This window comes from Ranitomeya imitator, chromosome 4 (genome assembly GCF_032444005.1).
Source record: "Ranitomeya imitator isolate aRanImi1 chromosome 4, aRanImi1.pri, whole genome shotgun sequence".
Taxonomy (NCBI): domain Eukaryota; kingdom Metazoa; phylum Chordata; class Amphibia; order Anura; family Dendrobatidae; genus Ranitomeya; species Ranitomeya imitator.
In genome coordinates, this window is record NC_091285.1 from 27,475,222 (window position 1) to 27,488,416 (window position 13,195).

The following is a 13,195-nucleotide window of genomic DNA, read 5'->3' on the forward strand; positions in this document are numbered from 1 at the left end:
AGGAGACATGTACTGCAGACAGTATATACGGAGAGGAGACATGTACTGCAGACAGTATATACGGAGAGGAGACATGTACTGCAGACAGTAAGGACAGGAGACAAGTACTGCAGACAGTATATAAAGAAAGGAGACAAGTGCTTCAGACAGTATATATGGAGAGGAGACATGTACTGCAGACAGTATATACGGAGAGGAGACATGTACTACAGACAGTAAGGACAGGAGACAAGTACTGCAGACAGTATATAAGGCGAAGAGACATGTACTGCAGACAGTATATAAGGAGAGGAGACATGTACTGCAGACAGTATATAAGGAGAGGAGACCTGTACTGAAGACAGTATATAAGGAGAGGAGACATGTACTGCAGACAGTATATAAGGAGAGGAGACATGTACTACAGACAGTAAGGAGAGGAGACAAGTACTGCAGACAGTATATAAGGAGAGGAGACCTGTACTGTAGACAGTATATAAGGATAGGAAACGTACTGCAGAAAGCATATAAGGAGAGGAGACATGTACTGCAGACAGTATATACGGAGAGGAGACATGTACTACAGACAGTAAGGACAGGAGACAAGTACTGCAGACAGTATATAAGGCGAAGAGACATGTACTGCAGACAGTATATAAGGAGAGGAGACATGTACTGCAGACAGTATATAAGGAGAGGAGACAAGTACACAGACAGTATATAAGGAGAGGAGACCTGTACTGCAGACAGTATATAAGGATAGGAGACATGTACTGCAGACAGCATATAAGGAGAGGAGACCTGTACTGAAGACAGTATATAAGGAGAGGAGACATGTACTGCAGACAGTATATAAGGAGAGGAGACATGTACTACAGACAGTAAGGAGAGGAGACAAGTACTGCAGACAGTATATAAGGAGAGGAGACCTGTACTGTAGACAGTATATAAGGATAGGAAACATGTACTGCAGACAGCATATAAGGAGAGGAGACATGTACTACAGACAGTATATAAGGAAAGGAGACATGTACAGCAGACAGTAAATAAGGAGAGGAGACAAGTACACAGACAGTATATAAGGAGAGGAGACCTGTACTGCAGACAGTATATAAGGATAGGAGACATGTACTGCAGACAGCATATAAGGAGAGGAGACAAGTACAGCAGACAGTATATAAGGAGAGGAGACATGTACTGCAGACAGTATATAAGGAGAGGAGACATGTACTGCAGACAGTATATAAGGAGAGGAGACGTACTGCAGACAGTATATAAGGAGAGGAGACGTACTGCAGACAGTATATAAGGAGAGGAGACATGTACTGCAGACAGTATATAAGGAGAGGAGACATGTACTGCAGACAGTATATAAGGAGAGGAGACATGTACTGCAGACAGCATATAAAGAGAGGAGACATGTACTGCAGACAGTATATACGGAGAGGAGACATGTACTGCAGACAGTATATAAAGAGAGGAGACATGCACTGCAGATAGTATATGAGGTGAGGAGACATGTACTGCAGACAGTATATACGGAGAGAAGACATGTACTGCAGACAGTATATAAGGAGAGGAGACATGTACTGCAGACAGTATATAAAGCGAAGAGACATGTACTGCAGACAGTATATAAGGAGAGGAGACATGTACTGCAGACAGTATATAAGGAGAGGAGACATATACTACAGACAGTATATATGGAGAGGAGACCTGTACTGAAGACAGTATATAAGGAGAGGAGACATGCACTGCAGACAGTATATAAGGAGAGGAGACATGTACTACAGACAGTAAGGAGAGGAGACAAGTACTGCAGACAGTATATAAGGAGAGGAGACCTGTACTGTAGACAGTATATAAGGATAGGAAACATGTACTGCAGACAGCATATAAGGAGATGAGACATGTACTACAGACAGTATATAAGGAGAGGAGACATGTATAGCAGACAGTAAATAAGGAGAGGAGACAAGTACACAGACAGTATATAAGGAGAGGAGACCTGTACTGCAGACAGTATATAAGGATAGGAGACATGTACTGCAGACAGCATATAAGGAGAGGAGACAAGTACAGCAGACAGATATAAGGAGAGGAGACATGTACTGCAGACAGTATATAAGGAGAGGAGACATGTACTGCAGACAGTATATAAGGAGAGGAGAGATGTACTGCAGACAGTATATAAGGAGAGGAGACGTACTGCAGACAGTATATAAGGAGAGGAGACATGTACTGCAGACAGTATATAAGGATAGGAGACATGTACTGCAGACAGTATATAAGGAGAGGAGACATGTACTGCAGACAGTATATAAGGAGAGGAGACATGTATTGCAGACAGTATATAAAGAGAGGAGACATGTACTGCAGACAGTATATAAGGAAAGGAGACTGTTGTGAATTCCTCTCTTGGGCTCCCTCCGGTGGTTGTAAGTGGCACTTTTGTGAGTTCTACTCTTGGGCTCCCTCTTGTGGTTTCAAGTGGTATGGCTGCTCCTTGGAGTTAGCTGTCTTCAGCTGTCTCCACTTATCATCTCTTCTGCTCGGCTATTTAGGCCTGGCTCTTTCTTCAGCCAGTGCCACTTGTAAATGGTTCCTGGTTGGATTCACATCTCTTTGGATTTCCCTGTTATCCTGACCAGTTCAGCAAAGCTCAGTTTTTGCTTGCGCTTTTCTGTTCACAGATTGTGGACTTATCCGTTCAGTGCTTTCTATGTTTGTCCAGCGTTATCAGTATGAATTAATTATGTCTTGCTGGAAGCTCTGGGAAGCAGATTTACCCTCCACACCTTTAGTCAGGTGTGGAAAATTTTTTGTAAACTCTGCGTGGATTTTTGTACTGTTTTATACTGACCGCACAGTATTCCATCCTGTCCTATCTATCAAGCTAGACTGGCCTCCTGTGCTCATCCTGGTTTCATTCTGTGTATGTATTTTTCCTCTCCACTCACAGTCATTATTTGTGGGGGGCTAATCTATCTTTTGGGGATTTTCTCTGAGGCAAGATAGTTTTCCTGCTTCTGTCTTTAGGGGTAGTTAGCTCTTAGGCTGTGACGAGATGCCTAGGGAGAGTTAGGAGCATTCCACGGCTACTTCTAGTGTTGTGTTGAGCTTAGGGATTGCGGTCAGTACAGTTACCACTTCCTTCAGAGCTCGTTCCATGTTGCTCCTAGACCACCGCATCATAACAGGAGACATGTACTGCAGACAGTATATAAGGAGAGGAGACATGTACTGCAGACAGTATATAAGGTGTTGTGACCTGGTGGTAAGGACAATAATGGACCTGGTGGTTAAGAGCACACGGAATGACCTGATAGTTACTAATAATATAGGACGAGCTCTGAGACGTGGGAACTCTGCTGACCGCAATCCCTAATCCTATGACACACACTAGAAATAGCCGTGGATTGCTCCTAACGCTCCCTATGCAACTCGACACAGCCTAAGAAACTAGCTAGCCCTAGAGATAGAAAAATAAAGCCTACCTTGCCTCAGAGAAATTCCCCAAAGGAAAAGGCAGCCCCCCACATATAATGACTGTGAGTAAAGATGAAAATTACAAACACAGAGATGAAATAGATTTAGCAAAGTGAGGCCCGACTTACTGAACAGACATAGGATAGGAAAGGTAACTTTGCGGTCAGCACAAAAACTACAAAAAGACCACACAGAGGGCGCAAAAAGACCCTCCGCACCGACTCACGGTGCAGAGGCGCTCCCTCTGCGTCCCAGAGCTTCCAGCAAGCAAGACAAAATCAAAATAGCAAGCTGGACAGAAAAATAGCAAACCAGAGAAAAACAAGCAGGAACTTAGCTTCTGCTGGGAAGACAGGTCACAAGAACGATCCAGGAGAGAACAAGACCAATACTGGAACATTGACAGGTGGCGTGGAGCAAAGATCTAAGTGGAGTTAAATAGAGCAGCCAGCTAACGAATTAACCTCGTCACCTGTGGAAGGAAACTCAGAAGCCGCAGCTCCACTCACAACCACCAGAGGAAGCCCATGGACAGAACCAGCCGATGTACCATTCATGACCACAGGAGGGAGCTTGACAACAGAATTCACAACAATAAGGACAAGAGACATGTACTGCAGACAGTGTATAAGGGGAGGAGACGTACTACACACAGTATTTATGGACAAGAGACATGTACTACAGACAGTATATAAGGACAAGAGACATGTACAGCAGAAAGTAGGAGACATACTTTAGACTGTATGTAAGTAGAGTAAATGAGACTTGTACTACAGACAATATGTATCAAGAGGAAATATGTACTGCTTACAGTATGTAAAGAGGTGACATGTACTGCTGACCATATGTAAAGAAAAGAGACGTACTGCAGTATATAAGGAGAGGAGACATGTACAGCAGACAGTATATAAGGAGAGGAGACCTGTACTGAAGACAGTATATAATGAGAAGAGACAAGTATTGCAGACAGTATATAAGGAGAGGAGACATGTACTGCAGACAGTATATAAGGAGAGGAGACGTACTGCAGACGGTATATAAGGAGAGGAGACGTACTGCAGACAGTATATTAGGAGAGGAGACATGTACTGCAGACGGTATATAAGGAGAGGAGACAAGTACTGCAGACAGTATATAAGGAGAGGAGACATGTACTGCAGACAGTATATAAGGAGAGGAGACATGTACTGCAGACAGTATGAAAGGGGAAGAGACATGTACTGCAGACAGTATATAAAGAGAGGAGACGTACTGCAGACAGTATATAAGGAGAGGAGACCTGTACTGCAGACAGTATATAAGGAGAGGAGACCTGTACCGCAGACAGTATATAAGGAAAGGAGACAAGTACCGTAGACCGTATATAAGGAGAGGAGACAAGTACTGCAGACAGTATATAAGGAGAGGAGACATGTACTGCAGACAGTATATAAGGAAATGAGACATGTACTGCAGACAGTATATAAGGAGAGGAGACATGTACTTCAGACAGTATATAAGGGGAAGAGACATCTACAGACAGTATATAAGGACAAGAGACATGTACTGCAAACAGTGTATAAGGGGAGGAGACATGTACTACAGACCATATATAAGGACAAGAGACATGTACAGCAGACAGTAGGAGACATACTTCAGACTGTATGTAAGTAGAGGAAGTAAGACTTGTACTACAGACAATATGTATCAAGAGGAAATATGTACTGCTTACAGTATGTAAAGAGGTGACATGTACTGCTGACAGTATGTAAAGAAAAGAGACGTACTGCAAACAGTATATAAGTAGAGGAGACGTGTACTGCAGACAGGATGTAAGGATTGGAGACATGTACTTCAGACAGTATGTAAGGAGAGGAGACTATCCTATGTGATGTATATACTGCAGTCTCAGTGTCTCGTATGTGATGTATATATATCAGCTTCAGTGTTGCCTATGTGTTACATATCATGTGTATACAGCAGTCTCGGTGTTTCCTATGTTATGTATACTACAATCTCAGTGTTTCCCTATATTATGTATATTTACATAGTAACATAGTAACATAGTTAGTAAGGCCGAAAAAAGACATTTGTCCATCCAGTTCAGCCTATATTCCATCATAATAAATCCCCAGATCTACGTCCTTCTACAGAACCTAATAATTGTATGATACAATATTGTTCTGCTCCAGGAAGACATCCAGGCCTCTCTTGAACCCCTCGACTGAGTTCGCCATCACCACCTCCTCAGGCAAGCAATTCCAGATTCTCACTGCCCTAACAGTAAAGAATCCTCTTCTATGTTGGTGGAAAAACCTTCTCTCCTCCAGACGCAAAGAATTCCCCCTTGTGCCCGTCACCTTCCTTGGTATAAACAGATCCTCAGCGAGATATTTGTATTGTCCCCTTATATACTTATACATGGTTATTAGATCGCCCCTCAGTTGTCTTTTTTCTAGACTAAATAATCCTAATTTCGCTAATCTATCTGGGTATTGTAGTTCTCCCATCCCCTTTATTAATTTTGTTGCCCTCCTTTGTACTCTCTCTAGTTCCATTATATCCTTCCTGAGCATCGGTGCCCAAAACTGGACACAGTACTCCATGTGCGGTCTAACTAGGGATTTGTACAGAGGCAGTATAATAACATAGTAACATAGTAACATAGTTAGTAAGGCCGAAAAAAGACATTTGTCCATCCAGTTCAGCCTATATTCCATCATAATAAATCCCCAGATCTACGTCCTTCTACAGAACCTAATAATTGTATGATACAATATTGTTCTGCTCCAGGAAGACATCCAGGCCTCTCTTGAACCCCTCGACTGAGTTCGCCATCACCACCTCCTCAGGCAAGCAATTCCAGATTCTCACTGCCCTAACAGTAAAGAATCCTCTTCTATGTTGGTGGAAAAACCTTCTCTCCTCCAGACGCAAAGAATGCCCCCTTGTGCCCGTCACCTTCCTTGGTATAAACAGATCCTCAGCGAGATATTTGTATTGTCCCCTTATATACTTATACATGGTTATTAGATCGCCCCTCAGTCGTCTTTTTTCTAGACTAAATAATCCTAATTTCGCTAATCTATCTGGGTATTGTAGTTCTCCCATCCCCTTTATTAATTTTGTTGCCCTCCTTTGTACTCTCTCTAGTTCCATTATATCCTTCCTGAGCACCGGTGCCCAAAACTGGACACAGTACTCCATGTGCGGTCTAACTAGGGATTTGTACAGAGGCAGTATAATGCTCTCATCATGTGTATCCAGACCTCTTTTAATGCACCCCATGATCCTGTTTGCCTTGGCAGCTGCTGCCTGGCACTGGCTGCTCCAGGTAAGTTTATCATTAACTAGGATCCCCAAGTCCTTCTCCCTGTCAGATTTACCCAGTGGTTTCCCGTTCAGTGTGTAATGGTGATATTGATTCCCTCTTCCCATGTGTATAACCTTACATTTATCATTGTTAAACCTCATCTGCCACCTTTCAGCCCAAGTTTCCAACTTATCCAGATCCATCTGTAGCAGAATACTATCTTCTCTTGTATTAACTGCTTTACATAGTTTTGTATCATCTGCAAATATCGATATTTTACTGTGTAAACCTTCTACCAGATCATTAATGAATATGTTGAAGAGAACAGGTCCCAATACTGACCCCTGCGGTACCCCACTGGTCACAGCGACCCAGTTAGAGACTATACCATTTATAACCACCCTCTGCTTTCTATCACTAAGCCAGTTACTAACCCATTTACACACATTTTCCCCCAGACCAAGCATTCTCATTTTGTGTACCAACCTCTTGTGCGGCACGGTATCAAACGCTTTGGAAAAATCGAGATATACCACGTCCAATGACTCACCGTGGTCCAGCCTATAGCTTACCTCTTCATAAAAACTGATTAGATTGGTTTGACAGGAGCGATTTCTCATAAACCCATGCTGATATGGAGTTAAACAGTTATTCTCATTGAGATAATCCAGAATAACATCCCTCAGAAACCCTTCAAATATTTTACCAACAATAGAGGTTAGACTTACTGGCCTATAATTTCCAGGTTCACTTTTAGAGCCCTTTTTGAATATTGGCACCACATTTGCTATGCGCCAGTCCTGCGGAACAGACCCTGTCGCTATAGAGTCACTAAAAATAAGAAATAATGGTTTATCTATTACATTACTTAGTTCTCTTAGTACTCGTGGGTATATGCCATCCGGACCCGGAGATTTATCTATTTTAATCTTATTTAGCCGGTTTCGCACCTCTTCTTGGGTTAGATTGGTGACCCTTAATATAGGGTTTTCATTGTTTCTTGGGATTTCACCTAGCATTTCATTTTCCACCGTGAATACCGTGGAGAAGAAGGTGTTTAATATGTTAGCTTTTTCCTCGTCATCTACAACCATTCTTTCCTCACTATTTTTTAAGGGGCCTACATTTTCAGTTTTTATTCTTTTACTATTGATATAGTTGAAGAACAGTTTGGGATTAGTTTTACTCTCCTTAGCAATGTGCTTCTCTGTTTCCTTTTTGGCAGCTTTAATTAGTTTTTTAGATAAAGTATTTTTCTCCCTATAGTTTTTTAGAGCTTCAATGGTGCCATCCTGCTTTAGTAGTGCAAATGCTTTCTTTTTACTGTTAATTGCCTGTCTTACTTCTTTGTTTAGCCACATTGGGTTTTTCCTATTTCTAGTCCTTTTATTCCCACAAGGTATAAACCGCTTACACTGCCTATTTAGGATGTTCTTAAACATTTCCCATTTATTATCTGTATTCTCATTTCTGAGGATATTGTCCCAGTCTACCAGATTAAGGGCATCTCTAAGCTGTTCAAACTTTGCCTTCCTAAAGTTCAGTGTTTTTGTGACTCCCTGACAAGTGCCCCTAGTGAAAGACAGGTGAAACTGCACAATATTGTGGTCGCTATTTCCTAAATGCCCAACCACCTGCAGATTTGTTATTCTGTCAGGTCTATTAGATAGTATTAGGTCTAAAAGTGCTGCTCCTCTGGTTGGATTCTGCACCAATTGTGAAAGATAATTTTTCTTGGTTATTAGCAGAAACCTGTTGCCTTTATGGGTTTCACAGGTTTCTGTTTCCCAGTTAATATCCGGGTAGTTAAAGTCCCCCATAACCAGGACCTCATTATGGGTTGCAGCTTCATCTATCTGCTTTAGAAGTAGACTTTCCATGCTTTCTGTTATATTTGGGGGTTTGTAACAGACCCCAATGAGAATTTTGTTACCATTTTTCCCTCCATGAATTTCAACCCATATGGACTCGACATCCTCATTCCCTTCGCTAATATCCTCCCTTAAAGTGGACTTTAGACAAGACTTTACATAGAGACAAACCCCTCCTCCTCTCCGATTTTTACGATCCTTTCTAAACAGACTGTAACCCTGTAAGTTAACTGCCCAGTCATAGCTTTCATCTAACCATGTCTCGGTTATTCCCACTATGTCAAAGTTACCTGTAGATATTTCTGCTTCTAGTTCTTCCATCTTGTTTGTCAGGCTTCTGGCGTTTGCGAGCATGCAAACGCCAGAAGCCTGACAAACAAGATGCTCTCATCATGTGTATCCAGACCTCTTTTAATGCACCCCCTGATCCTGTTGGCAGTCTCGGTTTATCCTATATTATGTATATACAGCATTCTCAGTTTATCCTATGTGATATATACAGCAATCTTGACATCTCCTATTTTATGTACATAGAGCAGTCTCAGTGTCTCCTATATGATGTAGACAAAATTTTGGTGTCACCTATGATGTGTGTTTACACCAGTCTTAGTGTAGCCAGTGTGATGTATTACAGCAGTCTCGGTATCTCCTATGTTATGTATCGCCAGCAGTCTCAGTTTCTCCTATGTAATGTATTCAGCTTGTTCTGTGTCTCCTATGTCAGATTCATAGCGAGGGTTTTGGAGTTTTTTTTTTTGGGGGGGGGGAGGGGGACAACACTTTTAAGTCATCCCTTAACCAGGTAACTCTGATCACAACTATGGTGGCTAACCTATTAGTGGATATAGGAAAACTTCAGCTGCCATATAGTGACCATATATTGGGAGATACCAGTCCTGCAGAACATATAGGAGATCACAGTACAGTTATAGATGGTGACTTACAGATTATGTTCTTTCTGATGGAGTCATTCACTTTTCCCGATTTTTCCATCTGGCCCAGACCGACATGACAACTTCTTCCAGCAGAGATTACAACAAAAACATGTTTCACTTCTCACATTCCAGCCCCATCACCATCTATTCCCAACCTGCACAAACTCCTCATCCTGCTGATACCCCAATACTGCTGCCGTATGTGTCCCTATTACTGTACCTACTGTATGGTACTATGTGCCGTCTAGATGGTAAAAAAAACCCTCTAGAATATATTAATGCCGTGTGCAAGTGCCCATATTTTGCCCCTAGAATGTAATAATGCCCTCTGTGTGCCCCTTTGACAGTCACAATAATCACAGTGCCCCTATAACAATAAGTGCCCACTCTCAGCACAGCGGGCTCCATGCACTGACGTCATCACGCCCCCTGTAATTGTATCATTGACATCAGACGCAGTGGGGGGATGATTGGAGAGGGAGCGTGTCGCTCACTGTCTCAACATTGCTTTCAACTGTATCGCCGATACATTTGAACTTGCGATGATGGGCGGGGACCCAGTGCTGGCATCGGGCTCCCTCTCCTGCTCAAGGGCCCCATAGCGGCCATGTGGCAGTGCAGGGAAATAGTCTCCCTGCTCTGCCACAGAGCTGAACTGTATGGGCGTGCTGCGACGCCGATGCAGTGGCGTAACTCTGGGTGGGCGCCTCAAAGCACAGGGTCTGGGGCGACCTCTCCCTCTGCTCTCCCCAGTATCTACGGTACTGTCTTATGTGATGTGTATACAGTAGTATCGGTGTCTCCTATGTGATGTATACTGCAATTTCTGCGTCTCCTATATGATGTATATACAGCAGTCTCAGTATCTCCTATGTGAAGTATACACAGCAGTCTCAGTATCTCATGTGATGTATATACAGCAGTCTGTCTCCTATGTGATGTGTATACAGCAGTCTCGGTATTTCCTATGTGATGTTTATATACAGCAGTCTGTGTCACCTATGTGATGTATACACAGCAGTCTGTGTCACCTATGTGATGTATATTCAGCAGTCTGTGTCCTATGTGATGTATTTACAGCAGTCTTGGTGTCTCCTATGTGATGTGTATACAGCAGTCTCGGTATTTCCTATGCGATGTGTATATACAGCACTCTGTGTCACCTATGTGATGTATATACAGCAGTCTTGGGTGTCTCCTATGTGATATATTCGGCAGACCTCCCTCTGCTTGAGCTCTGTAAACGTTATGTGAGCAGTGATGAATTTCCCACTGTGAGGAGACCTGTATTGATAAATGCTTCTGTGTTTGGAACAACTTCAGTGAGCAGTGGTTTTCATAATCTGGATTCCACGAGGATATATATATATATATATATATATATATATATATATATATATATATATATATATATATATATATATATATATACACACCAGCCCTGGGACCGGAAGCTGCTGCTTGCAATGGAGCGGTCCCGGGAGCGTGGCGAGGAGCGGGATAGGCGGCGGAGGGTGAGTATAGCAGTTTTTTTTTATTATTTTTAACATGACATATTTTTACTATTGATGCCGCATAGGCAGCATCAATAGTAAATAGTTGGGGACACACAGGGTTAATAGCAGCTGTAACGGAGCGCGTTACACCGCGGGCCGTTACCGCTGCCATTAACCCTGTGTGAGCGGTGAGTGGAGGGGATTACGGAGCGGGCGCCGGGCAGTGAGTGCAGGGGAGTAGGGGAGGGACTAATCGGACTGTGGCTGTCGCTGATTGGTCGCGGCAGCCATGACAGGCAGCTGCCGAGACCAATCAGCGAACGAATAACCGTGACAGAAGAACAGACAGACAGACGGAAGTGACCCTTAGACAATTATATATATAGATATATATCCATAAGCCACTATATTTACCAAAGACTAATCCTCAGATTTTTGTTGCTTATTGTGCAGCTTGATGTGCGGCTACATCAGGAATAAACCTGGCATAAATGTAACTCCATAGACAAACCCCCCCCCACCCCCACAAAAAAAAAAACATAAAATGCGTGAACAAGGCAACCCCCAACACAGGCTGCTCCTTTAGCAATTTTTTGTTAGGTTTGACTGCCCTCTAGTGGCTGCATGCCGGAAATGCAATAACCGACTAGAAATTAGGCTGCTGTATTAGAGGAGTATATCCATAATTCCATTTCTAGACAATTATAACCCGGTATTAGATTATTTGTGTTCAAAAGATGTAAAAAAAAAAAAATTTAACAGCATAATTCTAAATTTCATTTCCATTAAAAAAACAAACAAAAACAAAATGCAAGTGTTTCTTATTGGGTTCCTTGGGGGGCTTCCTCCAATGGTTCTCAAACGTTCTGGAGTTTATGCAAGCTTCAAGGGCATTCCTGGAAGGGGTAAAGGACAGTGGCTTAATGAGTCCTATGGGCCCCAGTAAAAATGTTGTGTCCTGGCCACCCCTTTCCTACTTTTGTGGCTCTGATATAGCAGTGATATTACCCTATATAGGGCCATAAAATAAAAGCTTCCCTCATGTGGCCCCATATGGTAATAATATCCCCCAATTCTGGGCCATAAATTAATGATACCCCCTTACGTGGTTGTCATACATTCATAATGCCTCACTGTGGCCCCATAACTAAATAATACCCCCTGTATGACCCATAGATTAATAATAGCCCCTATGTGACCCTCTTAAATTAATAATTTCCCCCTATATAACCCCATATAGTAATAATAGCCCTTGAATAGTAATAATATCCACCAATTCTGGGCAATAAATTAATGATGCCCCCTTATGTGGCTGCCATACATTAATAATGCTCCAATATGTGTCCCCATAAATTAACAATATCCCCCTTATTTGGCCCCATAAAGTAATAATACCCCCCAATATGGCCCCATAAATTAATAATACCCACCTATGTGACCCTCTTAAATTAATAATTTCCCCCTATGTAACCCCATATAGTAATAATGGCCCTCGTATAGTAATAATATCCACCAATTCTGGCCCTATAAATTCATGATGATGCCCCCCTATGTGGTTCCTATGAATTCATGATGCCCCCTACAATGTTAGTGTCGATGATACTGTCGAAATCCAAATGTTGGAGCCAAGTTCTCTCGCACTCGAGCCCCATATCACTACAAACTCTACTGAAGGAGAAGTCAGGGTCCACCAGAGGATTCTCCGGTTGTCCGGTGGGCCAGTCCAACCCTGGATACGCCACGGCTCTATAGTATCATCTCCTATCTGCGCAGTGAGACGGTCATGCGTGGTGACGTCGTCCTCTCTGTAGTGATCGGACGTTCTCCCCTCTCCATGTGCGTTGATCATTTGTGTGCTTGGACTTTCCTAGATCGTATCATCCGCAGGACCGCCCATATTGCCCTATGACAAAAGCGGCTCGCTGTGTGCATAGTCTTATCATTTTTAATCGCTGGTTTTCATGTAGTTATTAAACATGTTTGATTTTTTTTTTTCCAATTTTCCGTATGACTGTATAAAGAAAAAAAATCAGAATCTTCCATTAGGACTTATCATAAACTCATTAGACTCGAATAAAAATATTTGTAGGACCAGAGTACAGCAAGCCTGGTTCCTGCAGCATACCCCCGACA